This window comes from Phlebotomus papatasi, unplaced genomic scaffold (assembly GCF_024763615.1).
Source record: "Phlebotomus papatasi isolate M1 unplaced genomic scaffold, Ppap_2.1 HiC_scaffold_35, whole genome shotgun sequence".
In the NCBI taxonomy this organism is placed as follows: Eukaryota; Metazoa; Arthropoda; class Insecta; order Diptera; family Psychodidae; genus Phlebotomus; species Phlebotomus papatasi.
This window is the reverse complement of record NW_026604567.1, coordinates 171,475-189,654: the sequence shown is the minus strand read 5'-3', so window position 1 is coordinate 189,654 and position 18,180 is coordinate 171,475.

Sequence of the window (18,180 nt, the reverse complement as noted above, 5' to 3'; positions counted from 1 at the left end):
GGATCTGATTTTTGTTCATTTTTTTTTATTTAATGGTTTGGAGTTTCACACAGGTATTTGATAAATTCTTTGATTGCAATAACCCAGAAAGACTTTTAAGTGATCAAGGGGTCTGTCATTTACAAAATAAAGGATCTGATTTTTATTGATTTTTTTTATTTAATGGTTTGGAATTTCACACAGGCATTTGATAAATTCTTTGATTGCAATAACCCAGAAAGACTTTTCTAAGTGATAAAGAGGTCTGTCATTTACAAAATAAAGGATCTGATTTTTATTGATTTTTTTTTATTTAACGGTTTGGAGTTTCACACAGGCATTTGATAAATTCTTTGATTGCAATAACCCAGAAAGACTTTTCTAAGTGATCAAGGGGTCTGTCATTTACAAAATAAAGGATCTAATATTTATTGACTTTTTTTTATGTAATGGTTTAGAGTTTCACACAGGCATTTGATAAATTCTTTGATTGCACTAACCCAGAAAGACTTTTAAGTGATCAAGGGGTCTGTCATTTACAAAATAAAGTATCTGATTTTTGTTGATTTTTTTTATTTAATGGTTTGGAGTTTCACACAGGCATTTGATAAATTCTTTGATTGCAATAACACAGAAAGACTTTTCTAAGTGATAAAGAGGTCTGTCATTTACAAAATAAAGGATCTGATTTTTGTTGATTTTTTTTATTTAATGGTTTGGAGTTTCACACAGGCATTTGATAAATTCTTTGATTGCAATAACCCAGAAAGACTTTTAAGTGATCAAGGGGTCTGTCATTTACAAAATAAAGGATCAAATATTTATTGACTTTTTTTATTTAATGGTTTGGAGTTTCACACAGGCATTTGATAAATTCTTTGATTGCAATAATCCAGAAAGACTTTTAAGTGATCAAGGGGTCTGTCATTTACAAAATAAAGGATCTGATTTTTATTGATTTTTTTTTATTTAACGGTTTGGAGTTTCACACAGGCATTTGATAAATTCTTTGATTGCAATAACCCAGAAAGACTTTTCTAAGTGATCAAGGGGTCTGTCATTTACAAAATAAAGGATCTGATTTTTATTGATTTTTTTTATTTAACGGTTTGGAGTTTCACACAGGCATTTGATAAATTCTTTGATTGCAATAACCCAGAAAGACTTTTCTAAGTGATCAAGGGGTCTGTCATTTACAAAATAAAGGATCTAATATTTATTGACTTTTTTTTATTTAATGGTTTGTAGTTTCACACAGGCATTTGATAAATTCTTTGATTGCAATAACCCAGAAAGACTTTTTTAAGTGATCAAGGGGTCTGTCATTTACAAAATAAAGGAACTGATTTTTATTGATTTTTTTTTATTTAATGGTTTGGAGTTTCACACAGGCATTTGATAAATTCTTTGATTGCAATAACCCAGAAAGACTTTTAAGTTATCAAGGGGTCTGTCATTTACAAAATAAAGGATCTGATTTTTATTGATTTTTTTATTTAACGGTTTGGAGTTTCACACAGGCATTTGATAAATTCTTTGATTGCAATAACCCAGAAAGACTTTTCTAAGTGATCAAGGGGTCTGTCATTTACAAAATAAAGGATTTGATTTTTGTTGATTTTTTCATTTAATGGTTTGGAGTTTCACACAGGCATTTGATAAATTCTTTGATTGCAATAACCCAGAAAGACTTTTCTAAGTGATCAAGGGGGCTGTCATTTATAAAATAAAGGATCTAATATGTATTGACTTTTTTTATTTAATGGTTTGGAGTTTCACACAGGCATTTGATAAATTCTTTGATTGCAATAACCCAGAAAGACTTTTAAGTGATCAAGGGGTCTGTCATTTACAAAATAAAGGATCTGATTCTTGTTCATTTTTTTTATTTAATGGTTTGGAGTTTCACACAGGTATTTGATAAATTCTTTGATTGCAATAACCCAGAAAGACTTTTAAGTGATCAAGGGGTCTGTCATTTACAAAATAAAGGATCTGATTTTTATTGATTTTTTTTATTTAATGGTTTGGAGTTTCACACAGGCATTTGATAAATTCTTTGATTGCAATAACCCAGAAAGACTTTTCTAAGTGATAAAGAGGTCTGTCATTTACAAAATAAAGGATCTGATTTTTATTGATTTTTTTTTTATTTAACGGTTTAGAGTTTCACACAGGCATTTGATAAATTCTTTGATTGCAATAACCCAGAAAGACTTTTCTAAGTGATCAAGGGGTCTGTCATTTACAAAATAAAGGATCTGATTTTTATTGATTTTTTTTTATTTTACGGTTTGGAGTTTCACACAGGCATTTGATAAATTCTTTGATTGCAATAACCCAGAAAGACTTTTCTAAGTGATCAAGGGGTCTGTCATTTACAAAATAAAGGATCTAATATTTATTGACTTTTTTTTATGTAATGGTTTAGAGTTTCACACAGGCATTTGATAAATTCTTTGATTGCACTAACCCAGAAAGACTTTTAAGTGATCAAGGGGTCTGTCATTTACAAAATAAAGGATCTGATTTTTATTGATTTTTTTTTATTTAACGGTTTGGAGTTTCACACAGGCATTTGATAAATTCTTTGATTGCAATAACCCAGAAAGATTTTTCTAAGTGATCAAGGGGTCTGTCATTTACAAAATAAAGGATCTGATTTTTATTTATTTTTTTTTATTTAACGGTTTGGAGTTTCACACAGGCATTTGATAAATTCTTTGATTCCAATAACCCAGAAAGACTCTCAAGTGATCAGGAGGTCTATTCTGAACATCTTTTTGGTAAGAAAAAGATATATCTTTACACACGTACACAGAATTTGCATGACTATATGTGTGTGAAAACTTAATTTCAAAAATGCGCGAAGATCGCCAGCGCCATACGCGGTTAACGAAACGTACTTCTGTGTCTTCTGTGTGTGTGACAAAATTGATCCTCAAAGAAAGTCGCGCAAAAATGACGGTAAGGTTATTTTATTTTAATTAAATACGATTAGGTGTATAATTTTGTGTTTATTGTTCTTAGGGACGAGTTACAAAGGAACAAAAGCGAGCTCTCCTAGATTTCATTGATATTCATTGGGCTGAGCTTTATGGACATGCCACTGTAGACGGCCAGCACACGCAGGAACATCTATGGGATGTTTTGGCAGAGAGATTAAACTCTATGGAGGAAGGAGGAGCTCGAAGAGACGCCAAAGGCTGGAAGGATACTTTCAACCACATGAAGACAACCTTCAAAATAAAACTAAGAAATCTCCGACAATCTCGTCATGAAACAGGTGGAGGTGAAATCTTAGAGAGACACCTACTGACGCCGGAAGATTGGTTGCTGGAGAAATTTCTGAGATGTGCTGGCGATGGACATCCCCAAATTGGAGAGATTGGGGTACGCGGAAGAACGAACGTAGCGTTTGCACTCCAGCGTCCGGAAGACTGTGATGGAACTGTACAACAAAGTGATGCCCGAGAGGTTAGTTTCACTTATAATTATATTTTTTTTTATTGAGAGAAATGGACGACAGTATTTCTTCTCCGCAACAAATTGATGTTCAGCCAACTTTATTCCATCATCACAGGTTAACCATGACAGAGAATTGGAGGCTGAAGTTCCGTCACAAGGCAGAGAACTGCCATCGAACATAAGAAGCTCTCCTCTACTGCCGCAAAATGCAGAAAATCTAGTACCACCAGAGCCACCTGCTGGTGAAGCACCTGTACCCCCAGAACCTCGTCAAAGAAGGACAAGGAATACCCGTCCACAAGGGAATCGGAGGAATGACGGCCTTTCTATGACAAATATTGGAAGAGCATTGGCCTCCAGTGAGAGACTGGCCACTGCGATGGAACGACAGGCGGATTCGGTGGATAATCTTGTAAGAGGACAGACTGCGATGATAAATATTTTTGCTGAAAGCCTCCAGGAATTAAAAAACTTGATTACCCATCGTTACTCCGGAAACATTGCTGATTGAAATGGCAAAAATCATTTCTAATGTCTTTATTTATTCACAATGTTATTCAAAATTTATGAATTCATGCTTCAAAGTTATTTCTTTAAGATTCCTCCTATATTTTTGTGATTATTGATGATAATGAAAAAAATTGAACTGACTTAATTAGACTGAAAAAAATCTTAATATATTGAAGAGTATTTAACTAAAATATCCCAATATTCTGTGATTTTTTGAAATTCATAATAAATGAAATATTATTTATGAGTGAAATAAAAGTTATGAAGTTATAGATGAATATTATTTTGAGTTACATATTGTACCAAATAGCTTCGACCAAACGAACGAGTATTATTTGAATTAATAGGAGAATCATCATCTTCGTCCATTATAATTTCATTTTCATTAATAGGAACTTTATTTTGCATCAATATGTTATGGCATACACATGCCGCGTAAATTATATATGCAGCTCGTTTGTGAGAATAGTGCAAAGCACGATCCTTTATCAAACAGCGAAATCTTCCTTTCAAGACGCCAATGCATCTCTCAACTTTGCTGCGTATTTTTTTGTGAACCATATTAAAATGCTCTTCTTCTGGATTATTTGGTCTTTTAAATGGCGTTACCATATAATCTTTAAGTGCATAGCCATTATCACCAATAATCCAATTAATTTTATTAGATGCATTAAGGTTTGAAATAATTCGAAGTGGAAGTGAACTTTCAAAAACGTGAGAGTCGTGGCAACTGCCTGGATATCTCGCATTGCAATTCAAAATTATTTAATCGTTGTCGCAAATAATTTGAACATTAATCGAGTGAAATCCCTTACGGTTGACATAAATATATTCCTCGTCTTTTGAAATATTGACCAATGCCACATGGGTACCATCAATTATTCCAAGTATTCCAGGAATTCCTGTTTCACTTAAAAATGAAGACTTAATAGGAATTGCTTCTTCTTCAGTGAGCGGCAATTTAACATATTTTTCGCTCAAATTATTGGTGATGACTTCACTAATTTTCTTGACAATCCGTGAGACCATAGTTTGAGATAGAAACGCAAAAGGGTCCTTCCCTACAACTCGCTGGTAAGACCCAGATGCAAAAAAGTGTAATGCACACATTACTTGCAAGTGCACAGGAATTGCTCGAATATCCGGACTTTCATCAATGTAAATCTTTATCTCCTCAATTAAGCCGATTGCCAAGTGTGGTGGAAATCTATAATATTCACGAAATCTGCAATATTAAAGGGAAAAAACTTTATCTCAATATTCGCAAAAATTAAATCAATATTTTGCGCATTCCAGTATATATATAGTCATTTGAGGAGAGATTAATCACCTTTTTTATACTCAATATTGTGGAGATGTTTTTAACGCGAGGTAAGAATGAATCTCTCACTGGTTTGTTATTTGCACACCAGTGAGAGACCAGTGCAAACCTAAATACACGTATTCTTTTGAAAAAATTAAAATTTTTGGTCGTTTTTTGGACAAAAAAATAAATTTCTATTTTCTCGCACAATTTTAAAGGCAGAAATTTGTAACTTGGAGGTTTTCATTTAAATGTTGAACGGCATAAATATACCAAACAATGTGGAGATCGTGCGAAAGCTGTGAGCAGGAGGCGAAGTGGACCACATGGGTCCATCTCACTCAACATCCCATGTCTTCTCGAATTACTACATATAAACCAAACATTTTTCACTGAAAACTAATTCGCGATAAAAAGGAATCTTTTTAATACGTGTATGTAAAGAAATTGTAGAAATTATAAAAGAGAATTTAAAAGGAAACTAACCTCTCTTCAGTGATGTCGAATGGATTCATAATGTCCCTCATCATTTGCCTATCACGACGCAAAGCCAACTTACGATGATAGAAAATCAACAGCAAAGCGAAACTTAGAGGCATTTTAGCTTTTTAGTTCTTTAATGGAAAGAGGTTGCAAAAAAGATATCCAAACTGTTTCCTCACTCAACATTTCCTTTGAAATGACTGTGGCGCCACTCCCGAAATATTACTTAACGAAACGAATCAATTTCAAATTGGCGGGAAAAGATAATTTAAAATATATCTTACTTGCACTTGAGGAGGTAAAAAAAAATATTTTACAAATCTATCACTGATTTTTTTTGTAATATTTTTGTTAAATAAGTTTTATTTAAAAAATTATAGCACTTTTATTCAATGTAATAGAAAGGTAGTACTATAAGTTCTTAAAATTAAAAACAGTTTTGAGTTTTAGCCGTTTAGTGATTTCTTCCTCTTATTTCGTTTATCAAAAAATCTTCTTTGCGGTTTTATATATTAAGAAAAAATATTTCAAAACCTTCCTAAAGGCACTAATTTAATTATAATGAGCAAAGTTAAATTTCTGCCGTAATGAAAAAATCACTAAACTTAGGAATCATGCGAGCTATAGATGTGGGAAAATAAACAATTTTTAACTTCATCTGACGACTGTTACCTATACTATATTATATTAAATGCTGTAGTTAAATTTCCTCAGTCATACATTTGAGAGCGATTGTAGAGAAATTTGGAAGTGAAACTTTTTGAAATCTAATGATTTTTTAATCACACGTGCTGTTAATTATTGCAAATTCCTGGTAAAATACTCAACTATAAAGAATCACACACAACTAATTAGAATTATGGCCCCAAAAGTGAAAAATATTTTTAAAAAAATTTAACTTTAATCACCACTCGAATGAGAAAGTACCCCAATTAAATATGCTAATTACAAAATATCTTAACGACGCCAATTGTTGTAAATATTCAATTTTTTAGTGACAAAAATTTAATTTTAATAAGGGAAGTGCACCCCGGATTGATCGGAATGTTAAGAGACATGCTCGATATTTAGTTAAAAATATAAGCCTCAAAATACTATTTGGTATTTTTGTGTATACTAATCGGTATATTAGTGATCTATTTAACTATATCTGTGCATTTGAATTTTTAACTTTTACAATAAATTAATAAAAAATAGGTGTAATTGCAACCATGTAGTCTGTACCTCGGATTGTCACGAATTCAATCATTTAATTAAAAATTCATTTAAATTGGTGCAACAATATGGTAATAACCTGACGATCCGAGGAACACTGCCGATAGCTGGTACTCTTCTCTTACTCTTGGTATTTTTTTTAAAAATTTTTAACCGGTCATCTGTTTTTTTCCTCTTTTAAAATGATTTTTATTGCCACAGTTTAGGTATATAAAAGTGTTCGTAGTTTTTCAATAAAGTTATTCACAAAATTACTATTATAATTACAGAAAATTTCAAATAAACCTTTCAATATCATCATATAGTATATTATTCTCAAAAAAGGCATTATTCCTCTATTTTCAATTATTTACAATAATTCACACGAGTAATATCTTCTACATGTAATTTTAAATTGCTTCTCGAAAATATGATGCCATTCCCGATGATTAGTAATTTATCTAAAACTTTACATTTTAAAGTATATGTATATTTTGTCATCAAGAATGCATCCAAATGCAGCAAGTATTGCTCTAATAAAGTAATATTGCTTTTTATTTACGATTCGTATTCCTTTATAGAAAGTGAAAGCCTGTTAGAATTTTCTATAGTTGAGTTTTCTAAAAGAAAAGCTATACGTTGTTAAACCAAGAAGTGTATATTTCAAACAATAATATTTTTAAATATTGCTTTTAGTTGAAGAATATTTTTCCGCAATTTTTTCATTGCAATTCTTTACAAAGTATAGCAAACACAAAATTCTATGTAACAACTGTTTTTATCATTATGATGTCTTGCTTGCGAAAGTCTCTCAATCTATGTTCTACACGATCTTGTATTGAACTTTCATGGTATATTAAAGAAGGATCTTTTTATGTACCTCCGCTTAAACAATTGGAATAATTATAGTTGATTGTACCCGCAACTTATTAAGTAGATGTCTCTAAAACCCTTAAAAACTTCATAAATCGTATGCAGAAATCACAGCTTTGGTCGAGAGGCTGATCAAAAAATGCAGCTTTATGCCTCCATAGAACGTTCTTTAGTCTCTTAGAATTGTCATAAATAACCTAAAGTTAAGAAATGTGGAACAAAAAATAATTAAATTTATATCTTACTGTAACTTTGAGTTATTAATTGTTTACCTTTTTGCTTTTCGTTAAGTTCGTCGAATATGACACTCGGACTAAAATCGTCTACTGTCGGCTTCTCTTTCGGAACATTCACACATACACTAACATTTTTAACGAAAATTATCTTACATCTTGGCAAAAAGATGTTCAGAATAGAACTCCAGGGGTCTGTCATTTACAAAATAAAGGATCTGATTTTTATTGATTTTTTTTTATTTATTGGTTTGGAGTTGCACACAGGCATTTGATAAATTCTTTGATTGCAATAACCCAGAAAGACTTTTCTAAGTGATCAAGGGGTCTGTCATTTACAAAATAAAGGATCTAATATTTATTGACTTTTTTTTATTTAATGGTTTAGAGTTTCACACAGGCATTTGATAAATTCTTTGATTGCACTAACCCAGAAAGACTTTTAAGTGATAAAGGGGTCTGTCATTTACAAAATAAAGGATCTGATTTTTATTGATTTTTTTTTATTTATCGGTTTGGAGTTTCACACAGGCATTTGATAAATTCTTTGATTGCAATAACCCAGAAAGACTTTTCTAAGTGATCAAGGGGTCTGTCATTTACAAAATAAAGGATCTGATTTTTATTGATTTTTTTTTATTTAACGGTTTGGAGTTTCACACAGGCATTTGATAAATTCTTTGATTGCAATAACCCAGAAAGACTTTTCTAAGTGATCAAGGGGTCTGTCATTTACAAAATAAAGGATCTAATATTTATTGACTTTTTTTATTTAATGGTTTAGAGTTTCACACAGGCATTTGATAAATTCTTTGATTGCACTAACCCAGAAAGACTTTTCTAAGTGATCAAGGGGTCTGTCATTTACAAAATAAAGGATCTGATTTTTGTTGATTTTTTTATTTAATGGTTTGGAGTTTCACACAGGCATTTGATAAATTCTTTGATTGCAATAACCCAGAAAGACTTTTCTAAGTGATCAAGGGGGCTGTCATTTATAAAATAAAGGATCTAATATTTATTGACTTTTTTTATTTAATGGTTTGGAGTTTCACACAGGCATTTGATAAATTCTTTGATTGCAATAACCCAGAAAGACTTTTAAGTGATCAAGGGGTTTGTCATTTACAAAATAAAGGATCAAATATTTATTGACTTTTTTTATTTATTGGTTTGGAGTTTCACACAGGCATTTGATAAATTCTTTGATTGCAATAACCCAGAAAGGCTTTTAAGTGATCAAGGGGTCTGTCATTTACAAAATAAAGGATCTGATTTTTATTGATTTTTTTTATTTAACGGTTTGGAGTTTCACACAGGCATTTGATAAATTCTTTGATTGCAATAACCCAGAAAGACTTTTCTAAGTGATCAAGGGGTCTGTCATTTACAAAATAAAGGATCTGATTTTTATTTAACGGTTTGGAGTTTCACACAGGCATTTGATAAATTCTTTGATTGCAATAACCCAGAAAGACTTTTCTAAGTGATCAAGGGGGCTGTCATTTATAAAATAAAGGATCTAATATTTATTGACTTTTTTTATTTAATGGTTTGGAGTTTCACACAGGCATTTGATAAATTCTTTGATTGCAATAACCCAGAAAGACTTTTAAGTGATCAAGGGGTCTGTCATTTACAAAATAAAGGATCAAATATTTATTGACTTTTTTTATTTATTGGTTTGGAGTTTCACACAGGCATTTGATAAATTCTTTGATTGCAATAACCCAGAAAGACTTTTAAGTGATCAAGGGGTCTGTCATTTACAAAATAAAGGATCTGATTTTTATTGATTTTTTTTATTTATTGGTTTGGAGTTGCACACAGGCATTTGATAAATTCTTTGATTGCAATAACCCAGAAAGACTTTTCTAAGTGATCAAGGGGTCTGTCATTTACAAAATAAAGGATCTAATATTTATTGACTTTTTTTTATTTAATGGTTTAGAGTTTCACACAGGCATTTGATAAATTCTTTGATTGCACTAACCCAGAAAGACTTTTAAGTGATCAAGGGGTCTGTCATTTACAAAATAAAGGATCTGATTTTTGTTGATTTTTTTTATTTAATGGTTTGGAGTTTCACACAGGCATTTGATAAATTCTTTGATTGCAATAACCCAGAAAGACTTTTCTAAGTGATCAAGGGGGCAGTCATTTATAAAATAAAGGATCTAATATTTATTGACTTTTTTTATTTAATGGTTTGGAGTTTCACACAGGCATTTGATAAATTCTTTGATTGCAATAACCCAGAAAGACTTTTCTAAGTGATCAAGGGGTCTGTCATTTACAAAATAAAGGATCTAATATTTATTGACTTTTTTATTTAATGGTTTGGAGTTTCACACAGGCATTTGATAAATTCTTTGATTGGAATAACCCAGAAAGACTTTTAAGTGATCAAGGGGTCTGTCATTTACAAAATAAAGGATCTGTTTTTTATTGATTTTTTTTATTTAACGGTTTGGAGTTTCACACAGGCATTTGATAAATTCTTTGATTGCAATAACCCAGAAAGACTTTTCTAAGTGATCAAGGGGTCTGTCATTTACAAAATAAAGGATCTGATTTTTATTGATTTTTTTTTATTTAACGGTTTGGAGTTTCACACAGGCATTTGATAAATTCTTTGATTCCAGTAACCCAGAAAGACTCTCAAGTGATCAGGGGTCTGTCATTTACAAAATAAAGGATCTGATTTTTATTGATTTTTTTTATTTATTGGTTTGGAGTTGCACACAGGCATTTGATAAATTCTTTGATTGCAATAACCCAGAAAGACTTTTAAGTGATCAAGGGGTCTGTCATTTACAAAATAAAGGATCTGATTTTTATTGATTTTTTTTTATTTAACGGTTTGGAGTTTCACACAGGCATTTGATAAATTCTTTGATTGCAATAACCCAGAAAGACTTTTCTAAGTGATCAAGGGGTCTGTCATTTACAAAATAAAGGATCTGATTTTTATTTATTTTTTTTTTATTTAATGGTTTGGAGTTTCACACAGGCATTTGATAAATTCTTTGATTGCAATAACCCAGAAAGACTTTTCTAAGTGATCAAGGGGGCTGTCATTTATAAAATAAAGGATCTAATATTTATTGACTTTTTTTATTTAATGGTTTGGAGTTTCACACAGGCATTTGATAAATTCTTTGATTGCAATAACCCAGAAAGACTTTTAAGTGATCAAGGGGTCTGTCATTTACAAAATAAAGGATCAAATATTTATTGACTTTTTTTATTTAATGGTTTGGAGTTTCACACAGGCATTTGATAAATTCTTTGATTGCAATAACCCAGAAAGACTTTTAAGTGATCAAGGGGTCTGTCATTTACAAAATAAAGGATCTGATTTTTATTGATTTTTTTTTTATTTAACGGTTTGGAGTTTCACACAGGCATTTGATAAATTCTTTGATTCCAATAACCCAGAAAGACTTTTCTAAGTGATCAAGGGGGCTGTCATTTATAAAATAAAGGATCTAATATTTATTGACTTTTTTTATTTAATGGTTTGGAGTTTCACACAGGCATTTGATAAATTCTTTGATTGCAATAACCCAGAAAGACTTTTAAGTGATCAAGGGGTCTGTCATTTACAAAATAAAGGATCAAATATTTATTGACTTTTTTTATTTAATGGTTTGGAGTTTCACACAGGCATTTGATAAATTCTTTGATTGCAATAACCCAGAAAGACTTTTAAGTGATCAAGGGGTCTGTCATTTACAAAATAAAGGATCTGATTTTTATTGATTTTTTTTTATTTAACGGTTTGGAGTTTCACACAGGCATTTGATAAATTCTTTGATTGCAATAACCCAGAAAGACTTTTCTAAGTGATCAAGGGGTCTGTCATTTACAAAATAAAGGATCTGATTTTTATTGATTTTTTTTTATTTAACGGTTTGGAGTTTCACACAGGCATTTGATAAATTCTTTGATTCCAGTAACCCAGAAAGACTCTCAAGTGATCAGGGGTCTGTCATTTACAAAATAAAGGATCTGATTTTTATTGATTTTTTTTATTTATTGGTTTGGAGTTGCACACAGGCATTTGATAAATTCTTTGATTGCAATAACCCAGAAAGACTTTTAAGTGATCAAGGGGGCTGTCATTTATAAAATAAAGGATCTAATATTTATTGACTTTTTTTATTTAATGGTTTGGAGTTTCACACAGGCATTTGATAAATTCTTTGATTGCAATAACCCAGAAAGACTTTTAAGTGATCAAGGGGTCTGTCATTTACAAAATAAAGGATCAAATATTTATTGACTTTTTTTATTTAATGGTTTGGAGTTTCACACAGGCATTTGATAAATTCTTTGATTGCAATAACCCAGAAAGACTTTTAAGTGATCAAGGGGTCTGTCATTTACAAAATAAAGGATCTGATTTTTATTGATTTTTTTTTATTTAACGGTTTGGAGTTTCACACAGGCATTTGATAAATTCTTTGATTCCAATAACCCAGAAAGACTTTTCTAAGTGATCAAGGGGGCTGTCATTTATAAAATAAAGGATCTAATATTTATTGACTTTTTTTATTTAATGGTTTGGAGTTTCACACAGGCATTTGATAAATTCTTTGATTGCAATAACCCAGAAAGACTTTTCTAAGTGATCAAGGGGTCTGTCATTTACAAAATAAAGGATCTGATTTTTATTGATTTTTTTTTATTTAACGGTTTGGAGTTTCACACAGGCATTTGATAAATTCTTTGATTCCAGTAACCCAGAAAGACTCAAGTGATCAGGGGTCTGTCATTTACAAAATAAAGGATCTGATTTTTATTGATTTTTTTTATTTATTGGTTTGGAGTTGCACACAGGCATTTGATAAATTCTTTGATTGCAATAACCCAGAAAGACTTTTAAGTGATCAAGGGGTCTGTCATTTACAAAATAAAGGATCTGATTTTTATTGATTTTTTTTTATTTAACGGTTTGGAGTTTCACACAGGCATTTGATAAATTCTTTGCTTCCAATAACCCAGAAAGACTCTCAAGTGATCAGGGGTCTGTCATTTACAAAATAAAGGATCTGATTTTTATTGATTTTTTTTATTTATTGGTTTGGAGTTGCACACAGGCATTTGATAAATTCTTTGATTGCAATAACCCAGAAAGACTTTTAAGTGATCAAGGGGTCTGTCATTTACAAAATAAAGGATCTGATTTTTATTGATTTTTTTTTATTTAACGGTTTGGAGTTTCACACAGGCATTTGATAAATTCTTTGATTGCAATAACCCAGAAAGACTTTTCTAAGTGATCAAGGGGGCTGTCATTTATAAAATAAAGGATCTAATATTTATTGACTTTTTTATTTAATGGTTTGGAGTTTCACACAGGCATTTGATAAATTCTTTGATTGGAATAACCCAGAAAGACTTTTAAGTGATCAAGGGGTCTGTCATTTACAAAATAAAGGATCTGATTTTTATTGATTTTTTTTATTTATTGGTTTGGAGTTTCACACAGGCATTTGATAAATTCTTTGATTGGAATAACCCAGAAAGACTTTTAAGTGATCAAGGGGTCTGTCATTTACAAAATAAAGGATCTGATTTTTATTGATTTTTTTTATTTAACGGTTTGGAGTTTCACACAGGCATTTGATAAATTCTTTGATTGCAATAACCCAGAAAGACTTTTCTAAGTGATCAAGGGGGCTGTCATTTATAAAATAAAGGATCTAATATTTATTGACTTTTTTTATTTAATGGTTTGGAGTTTCACACAGGCATTTGATAAATTCTTTGATTGCAATAACCCAGAAAGACTTTTAAGTGATCAAGGGGTCTGTCATTTACAAAATAAAGGATCAAATATTTATTGACTTTTTTTATTTAATGGTTTGGAGTTTCACACAGGCATTTGATAAATTCTTTGATTGGAATAACCCAGAAAGACTTTTAAGTGATCAAGGGGTCTGTCATTTACAAAATAAAGGATCTGATTTTTATTGATTTTTTTTTATTTAACGGTTTGGAGTTTCACACAGGCATTTGATAAATTCTTTGATTGCAATAACCCAGAAAGACTTTTCTAAGTGATCAAGGGGTCTGTCATTTACAAAATAAAGGATCTGATTTTTATTTATTTTTTTTTATTTAATGGTTTGGAGTTTCACACAGGCATTTGATAAATTCTTTGATTGCAATAACCCAGAAAGACTTTTCTAAGTGATCAAGGGGGCTGTCATATATAAAATAAAGGATCTAATATTTATTGACATTTTTTATTTAATGGTTTGGAGTTTCACACAGGCATTTGATAAATTCTTTGATTGCAATAACCCAGAAAGACTTTTAAGTGATCAAGGGGTCTGTCATTTACAAAATAAAGGATCAAATATTTATTGACTTTTTTTATTTAATGGTTTGGAGTTTCACACAGGCATTTGATAAATTCTTTGATTGCAATTACCCAGAAAGACTTTTAAGTGATCAAGGGGTCTGTCATTTACAAAATAAAGGATCTGATTTTTATTGATTTTTTTTTATTTAACGGTTTGGAGTTTCACACAGGCATTTGATAAATTCTTTGATTGCAATAACCCAGAAAGACTTTTCTAAGTGATCAAGGGGTCTGTCATTTACAAAATAAAGGATCTGATTTTTATTTATTTTTTTTTTATTTAACGGTTTGGAGTTTCACACAGGCATTTGATAAATTCTTTGATTCCAATAACCCAGAAAGACACTCAAGTGATCAGGGGTCTGTCATTTACAAAATAAAGGATCTGATTTTTATTGACTTTTTTTATTTATTGGTTTGGAGTTGCACACAGGCATTTGATAAATTCTTTGATTGCAATAACCCAGAAAGACTCTAAGTGATCAAGGGGTCTGTCATTTACAAAATAAAGGATCTAATATTTATTGACTTTTTTTTATTTAATGGTTTAGAATTTCACACAGGCATTTGATAAATTCTTTGATTGCACTAACCCAGAAAGACTTTTAAGTGATCAAGGGGTCTGTCATTTACAAAATAAAGGATCTGATTTTTGTTCATTTTTTTTATTTAATGGTTTGGAGTTTCACACAGGCATTTGATAAATTCTTTGATTGCAATAACCCAGAAAGACTTTTCTAAGTGATCAAGGGGTCTGTCATTTACAAAATAAAGGATCTGATTTTTATTGATTTTTTTTATTTAATGGTTTGGAGCTTCACACAGGTATTTGATAAATTCTTTGATTGCAATAACCCAGAAAGACTTTTAAGTGATCAAGGGGTCTGTCATTTACAAAATAAAGGATCTGATTTTTATTGATTTTTTTTATTTAATGGTTTGGAGTTTCACACAGGCATTTGATAAATTCTTTGATTGCAATAACCCAGAAAGACTTTTCTAAGTGATCAAGGGGTCTGTCATTTACAAAATAAAGGATCTGATTTTTATTGATTTTTTTTTATTTAACGGTTTGGAGTTTCACACAGGCATTTGATAAATTCTTTGATTGCAATAACCCAGAAAGACTTTTCTAAGTGATCAAGGGGTCTGTCATTTACAAAATAAAGGATCTGATTTTTGTTGATTTTTTCATTTAATGGTTTGGAGTTTCACACAGGTATTTGATAAATTCTTTGATTGCAATAACCCAGAAAGACTTTTCTAAGTGATCAAGGGGGCTGTCATTTACAAAATAAAGGATCTAATATTTATTGACTTTTTTTATTTAATGGTTTGGAGTTTCACACAGGCATTTGATAAATTCTTTGATTGCAATAACCCAGAAAGACTTTTCTAAGTGATAAAGGGGTCTGTCATTTACAAAATAAAGGATCTGATTTTTATTTATTTTTTTTATTTAACGCTTTGGAGTTTCACACAGGCATTTGATAAATTCTTTGATTGCAATAACCCAGAAAGACTTTTAAATGATCAAGGGGTCTGTCATTTACAAAATAAAGGATCTGATTTTTGTTGATTTTTTTTTTTAATTTTGGAGTTTCACACAGGCATTTGATAAATTCTTTGATTGCAATAACCCATAAAGGAGTTTCACACAGGCATTTGATAAATTCTTTGATTGCAATAACCCATCTTTTCTAAGTGATCAAGGGGTCTGTCATTTACAAAATAAAGGATCTGATTTTTATTGATTTTTTTTTATTTAACGGTTTGGAGTTTCACACAGGCATTTGATAAATTCCTTGATTCCAATAACCCAGAAAGACTTTCAAGTGATCAGGGGTCTGTCATTTACAAAATAAAGGATCTGATTTTTATTGATTTTTTTTATTTATTGGTTTGGAGTTTCACACAGGCATTTGATAAATTCTTTGATTGCAATAACCCAGAAAGACTTTTCTAAGTGATCAAGGGGTCTGTCATTTACAAAATAAGGGATCTAATATTTATTAACTTTTTTTTATTTAATGGTTTAGAGTTTCACACAGGCATTTGATAAATTCTTTGATTGCACTAACCCAGAAAGACTTTTAAGTGATCAAGGGGTCTGTCATTTACAAAATAAAGGATCTAATATTTATTGACTTTTTTTATTTAATGGTTTGGAGTTTCACACAGGCATTTGATAAATTCTTTGATTGCAATAACCCAGAAAGACTTTTCTAAGTGATCAAGGGGGCTGTCATATATAAAATAAAGGATCTAATATTTATTGACTTTTTTTATTTAATGGTTTGGAGTTTCACACAGGCATTTGATAAATTCTTTGATTGCAATAACCCAGAAAGACTTTTCTAAGTGATCAAGGGGTCTGTCATTTACAAAATAAAGGATCTAATATTTATTGACTTTTTTATTTAATGGTTTGGAGTTTCACAAAGGCATTTGATAAATTCTTTGATTGCAATAACCCAGAAAGACTTTTCTAAGTGATCAAGGGGGCTGCCATTTATAAAATAAAGGATCTAATATTTATTGACTTTTTTTATTTAATGGTTTGGAGTTTCACACAGGCATTTGATAAATTTTTTAATTGCAATAACCCAGAAAGACTTTTAAGTGATCAAGGGGTCTGTCATTTACAAAATAAAGGATCAAATATTTATTGACTTTTTTTATTTAATGGTTTGGAATGGTTGATTTATTGACTTTTTTTATTTAATGGTTTGGAGTTTCACACAGGCATTTGATAAATTTTTTAATTGCAATAACCCAGAAAGACTTTTAAGTGATCAAGGGGTCTGTCATTTACAAAATAAAGGATCAAATATTTATTGACTTTTTTTATTTAATGGTTTGGAGTTTCACACAGGCATTTGATAAATTCTTTGATTGCAATAATCCAGAAAGACTTTTAAGTGATCAAGGGGTCTGTCATTTACAAAATAAAGGATCTGATTTTTATTGATTTTTTTTTTATTTAACGGTTTGGAGTTTCACACAGGCATTTGATAAATTCTTTGATTGCAATAACCCAGAAAGACTTTTCTAAGTGATCAAGGGGTCTGTCATTTACAAAATAAAGAATCTAATATTTATTGACTTTTTTTTATTTAATGGTTTGTAGTTTCACACAGGCATTTGATAAATTCTTTGATTGCAATAACCCAGAAAGACTTTTTTAAGTGATCAAGGGTCTGTCATTTACAAAATAAAGGATCTGATTTTTATTGATTTTTTTTTATTTAATGGTTTGGAGTTTCACACATGCATTTGATAAATTCTTTGATTGCAATAACCCAGAAAGACTTTTAAGTTATCAAGGGGTCTGTCATTTACAAAATAAAGGATCTGATTTTTATTGATTTTTTTATTTAACGGTTTGGAGTTTCACACAGGCATTTGATAAATTCTTTGATTGCAATAACCCAGAAAGACTTTTAAGTGATCAAGGGGTCTGTCATTTACAAAATAAAGGATTTGATTTTTGTTGATTTTTTCATTTAATGGTTTGGAGTTTCACACAGGCATTTGATAAATTCTTTGATTGCAATAACCCAGAAAGACTTTTCTAAGTGATCAAGGGGGCTGTCATTTATAAAATAAAGGATCTAATATTTATTGACTTTTTTTATTTAATGGTTTGGAGTTTCACACAGGCATTTGATAAATTCTTTGATTGCAATAACCCAGAAAGACTTTTAAGTGATCAAGGGGTCTGTCATTTACAAAATAAAGGATCTGATTTTTGTTCATTT